General features: G+C 39.7%; 1 pseudogene; it reads right to left on the reverse strand.

The window, feature by feature from the left end:
* Window positions 1-3064: 3064 nt before the first annotated feature.
* Window positions 3065-3825, reverse strand: LOC116481619 (acidic leucine-rich nuclear phosphoprotein 32 family member A-like; annotated as a pseudogene).
* Window positions 3826-5658: the final 1833 nt, after the last annotated feature.

Consider the following 5658-nt stretch of genomic DNA (forward strand, 5'->3'; position numbering starts at 1 on the left):
AACAAAAGATTGTTTGAAGCAGTGTCTGACAATTAAGTGCTCAACAAGTATTATTTGAATTAATGAATGAAGAAATAACTGTTCACCAGTTTAACTTGCTAATGAAACTTAACTTTCACGTGCGTCCGTGTGAAGAGCCCACCAAACAGGCTTTGTGTGTGCAATAAAGCTTTTTAATCACCTGGGTGCAGGCGGGCTGAGTCTGAAAAGAGAGTCAGTTAAGGGAGATGGGGTGGCGCCATTTTATAGGATTTAGGTAGGAAAGGAAAATTACAGTCAAAGGGGTTGTTCTCTGGCTAGCAGGGGCAGGGGTCACAAGGTGCTCAGTCGGGGAGCTTCTGAGCCAGGAGAAGGAATTTCACAAGGTAATGTCATCAGTTAAGGCAGGAACCGGCCATTTTCACTTCTTTTGTCATTCTTCAGTTACTTCAGGCCATCTGGTTGTATACGTGCGGGCTTGGGCCCAGAGGCCTGACACTTACCTGTCAGACCCAACATTTGCTTGAGAACATCCTGTATTATATTCCTTAAGCCTTCTTGTCTAATTTTCATGTCCTATAGGTAACACTGTAAATTATTTTGTTGTGGGATGCTCTTGAGTTAAGAGATTTTCAAATGCTTAATTTTGTGAAAAGTCAAAATGTGTTGATTTGTTTGATTTGGGAGAGCTGTTCTGCAGTTCACTGAAGTGATACGTCAGAGAAAAATAAGTCTTCTTGGAAAATGAAATCAACCTTCCCTTGTCTTAGATAATGCTTTCCCTCTTTTGTAAACCCTGAAGCTAACCAATATAAACTAAATTTCTACTTTTTCTCACAATTTAAACAACGACCCGCCCAGCGCGGTGGCTCACGCCTGTAATCCCAGCACTTTGGGAGGCCGAGGCAGGCAGATCACAAGGACAGGAGATCGAGACCATCCTGGCTAACGCGGTGAAACCCCGTCTCCACTAAAAATACAAAAAATACAAAAAATTATGGTGGCAGGTGCCTGTAGTCCCAGCTACTCGGGAGGCTGAGGCAGGAGAATGGTGTGAACCCGGGAGGCGGAGCTTGCAGTGAGCCGAGATGGCGCCACTGCACTCCAGCCTGGGCAAGAGTGCAAGACTCCGTCTCAAAAAAGAAAAAAAAGCAAGAACAATGACCCAGAAATATTTATAAATGTTTGCCCCTAAACGATATACATATTAGAGAATTGTTTCTGATTTCATAGAATCATGAATGACATGATTGATAGATTCTTGTATAAATTGTTCATATTTTTTTCCTGAGTGGGCATGTGGTTCATATTTAAATCGCACTAACAATATGTAGCATGAATAGCCTCCCCCCAAAAGTGTAATGACTTTCGTCTAAATTTTTCATGAGTGTCAGATTCTTTCATGATGTTTCTACCTGTCAGTGGTAGTTACACGATCATAAAACATTGTAGCTGGAAGGAGCCTTCAAAGCCATCTAGTTAAATCCCCACATTTTACAATAAGAAAATCAAATTCCAAAAAGTTTAATTGACTAACCAAGCTCATAGGCTCATAGGACCTTACCTAGAATTTTAGTCTCCTTATCCCCAGTTCAGCCCTGGTATTATTAATAATGTGTAACTCAGCACAGCTCTCTCTAGCTTCACTCACCCATCCTAAGTTTTCTTCTTTCACAATCCAAAGTTGTTTTAAAATTGTAATTAATCAGAGTAAAAGAAACTCTTGAAAAAATACTCTTCTGGATATATGGGAAAATCACTGCTTTTACTTAAGATAGGCTTGCCTTACCACCTTATAAGCATTAACTTTTCATCTTTTCACCTGCTTAAAAATTGAAAGGCAGTGATAATGGATGCATAAATGCATCATGGGATGAATAAATTGTGTGTTAGAAAAGAGAAAATGAATCTGTTTGTGAAAGAGCGAGCACATCAATCAGTGGTTGCATGGTGTTTGCACCAGAGTGTCCAGGGGACACCTCACCAATCAATCATTCAGGAATCTCCCTCCAGTTTTCAGAAGGAGAAAAAGATTTTATACTAATGTGCTATAGAGAAAGCCTAGCATTTAAAGAGGTCATTCAAGGGACTCTTCCAGTTCTCAGAGGGGAGGAAAAAGTGGAAAGGGGGCAAATGCCATAGTAAGAACTAGTTTGGAATTTAAAAAATTCTGATTATGTTATGAATTATTCTCCTTTTAGATTGACTCAAAGGCATTAATTAAATATCTTTTGGTACATCCCACCCTTACCTGAGCATAAAAAATTGACATTTGTATATAGCTTCTGCCTTCAAGGAGCTTAAAAACTAAAAATGTTTATTCTTCAGAGCTTTTATCACTATACTGAATTAAAATCCAATACTGCTGTTTTCCTTGAGCATTAAATATACAAATATTTACTGAAAATATTTGCTTTATGAATCATCCATCCAGTGATTATTGGTCATTTGCCAGATACTACATTAGCTGCTGCCTTGAAGTAGCTTATACACTGGTAAGGCAAAATTAGTTTATAAATAATTATAATGCAAAATAGAAAGGAATTAAGTGACAGAATTGCATAGGCAACATAGTCTATTCCCAAATTTCCAAGAAAAGAAAGAGAACCACAGAAACATGAAAGTTTTGCCCAAAATAATCTCATTACTGAATTGTAGATCTGGGAATTGGCTCCCCAAGTGTGGCTTGGTTCTCAGTAGCATTTGCTCCTGAAGGTGGTGTACTATTTGCATAGCTAATTAAAGCAGGATGCATATTGAAATACCTTAATAAAAGGTTGCCCAGTAGTGAGGAAGACAACTACTCCCAATAAAGTGATTTTGTAAGCAGGAAATATTTCTTGCTATACTGTTCCTGACAGCAAGACTTCATTTACTGCTTAATGTTCATTTTTTTTTTGGCAGTAAAAATAGTATTTTATTACACCCCCACCCGCCCTCCCTCCCCCCGAAACCCCCAGTACACCTTTCCCCTCTCCTTCCCACAGCAATGTTACAATCAGAAAAAAAATAAGTTTCAAGGGGCAGGATTGGAGGGGGGGAGGGGATATGGGTAAAAACAGTCAAATCACAACAGGAATTTTTAAAATAGGTTATTCCACTTAGTCATCATCTTCTCCCTCATCTTCAGGTTCTCGTTTTCGCTTCTGACTCCTTTCTTCACCCAGCTCTTCTTCATCTTCCTCATCATCTACCTCTCCATCGTTATAACCTTCTTAATCCTCCTCCTGCTCTCCACACACGTCCTCCTCTTCACCTTCCTCCTCCTCTTCCTCCTCGTCCTCCTCGTCTTCCACTACCTGAGCATCTTCATCATACTCCTCCTCATCCTCATCCTCATCCTCCTCATCCAGGCCCTCCACGTAGCCCTCAGCATCCAAGTTAGGGGCCTCCTTGTCGTCCGGGTCATAGCCGTCGAGATACGTGAGTTGCGGGAGTAGCTTGAACACATCTTCTCGGTAGTCGTTCAGGTTGGTTACATCGCAATTGAAAAGGTCTAAGCTCTTGATGTTTTCAAACTTTTTTCAGTGGCTCTGTTGTGCTGAGGTCTTTAATTTTGTTGCCACTTAAATTTAGATGCGTGAGGTTCGGACACTTTTCTGCCAATACTTCCACAACCCCTGAGACTCTGTTATCGCTTAGTTCAAGCTCCTTAAGTTTAACTTTGGTAAGTTTGCGATTGAGGTGAGGCCTACGTTGATTGTACTTAAGAATTCCAGTTCTTCAAATTCATCTGTGAGGCCTTCGAGTTTGCCTTCATTCGACCGACTGTTGTCCAGGACAAGTTCTTTCATATCAGAGGACGTCCTGTTCCAGCTCTAAATGAATCCGTCTGCCCATCTTCATCTCTCGCGCTCTCTGCAGAGGCTCCCGCGCCGGCGGAATTCAATCAATAACACGGCCGCGCATTTTAGGACTTCGAAGGCTCAACCAGCTCCGCTCGGTTCTTGAGCCCCCCGCACCCGCGGCGCACACTGACCTCAATGGTCATTCTTTTAATGCCGAATTTTTAAATAAGGAAACTGGGAGAGGTTTTATGTAAAGATTACCATCAAGTAAAATTGTAGTGGAAAACCCAATACCTAAGCAAAACAATGCCTATGTGTATGCATTCCAACCCAAGAAAAACAGCATCAGTCATGATGTACAGTATACAAACCTCCTTCAACAACTCACCAGATTATGTAATAGAGATGAGCCACTTATCTATCGACTTTATCCACTAGGAAGAAAAATAGTGTTTATTAACAGAATACATTAAAAGTGTCATAGAAAGCAGTGTATGCAAGAGCCCCAGTCTTAAGAACATTGAGTAACTAAATAACTTCCAGACTACAGATTGAATTAAAGCAATTATTCTTACTGGTGATGATCTAAACTAATCAGATCACACGGGTTTACAGGTCCACAAAAAGAATATCAAAATCATGGTCAGATTACCATTAGGATACATATAAATAGTACATACCTGATTACCAATAACACTTGAGGTTTTCTTTTATTCTTTTCTTTTCTTTTTTTTTTTTTTGAGGTGGAGTCTTGCTCTGTCGCCCAGGCTGGAGTGCAGTGGCATGATCTCCCCTCACTGCAGGCTCCACCTCCTGGGTTCGTGCCGTTCTCCTGCCTCAGCCTCCCGAGTAGCTGGGACTACAGGCACCCGCCACCACGCGCGGCTAATTTTTTTGTATTTTTAGTAGAGATGGGGTTTCACCGTGTTAGCCAGGATGGTCTCAATCTCCTGACCTCGTGATCCGCCTGCCTCAGCCTCCCAAAGTGCTGGGATTACAGGCGTGAGCCACCGCACCCAGCCAACACTTGAGGTTTTCTAACATGTGATTACAATAAGGCAAATTCCTTTAAGGGGTTTCATGGCCTATAGTTGTTACTTTTTAACTATACTAAATTACTCCTATCTGAAAAACTTCACCAAAATTCAGTTTGATGCTTCTTACTTTTTGACTACTTATATGGACCTAGATACCAACTTTTCAAAATGAAATAATTATTTTTCCATGAGTAGCATAATGCTGACTTAATATGGCAGATATCTGGTACCTCATATTTATGCATATGAGAGTAAGAACATAAAATTTAATGCCAGAAACCTGCATGGTTCTATCTAAATACTTGATTAGAAAGCACTTTGTTGTTTAATTCCATCTTATCACAGATTAAATATATGTGGTGGCATTATTTCAATATATTATTAGTCCATGTTTTCTTTTGTTTCTTTTTTAACTAAGAAAATACTCATAACACAAATTAAACTTAGAAAGCACAATTAGTAGTTTCTAAGTTGAATATTCTCCAACTGCAGTGCACTTTCTTGCATCTCAGATAGCAAATCTACCACAGTATATATAGCACACTGTGAGAAAGAATAATATTGTAAGCAGAGACCTTGATATATAGGATTCAAGTATTTGAGAAAGAACCCTCCATTTTCAAAAGCTAAAATCTGGAAGACTATAAGTTTTTATGAATTTGAAATTTTAAAACAGTATATATTTTGGGAAACACTCACACACTCAAAACTGAATTTTTGGTAGGAAGAGCCTGAACCTGCAGTGCAATCAGGCTCTCTCTATTCTCTCTGGAGCCAACACAAATTAATTCTTACATTGAACACTTTCATAATTGCATTTTTTGAAAGTACGATATCCACTAGTGAAATTCAGA

The sequence above is a fragment of the Hylobates moloch genome, unplaced genomic scaffold, assembly GCF_009828535.3.
Source record: "Hylobates moloch isolate HMO894 unplaced genomic scaffold, HMol_V3 SCAFFOLD_14, whole genome shotgun sequence".
Classification (NCBI taxonomy): domain Eukaryota; kingdom Metazoa; phylum Chordata; class Mammalia; order Primates; family Hylobatidae; genus Hylobates; species Hylobates moloch.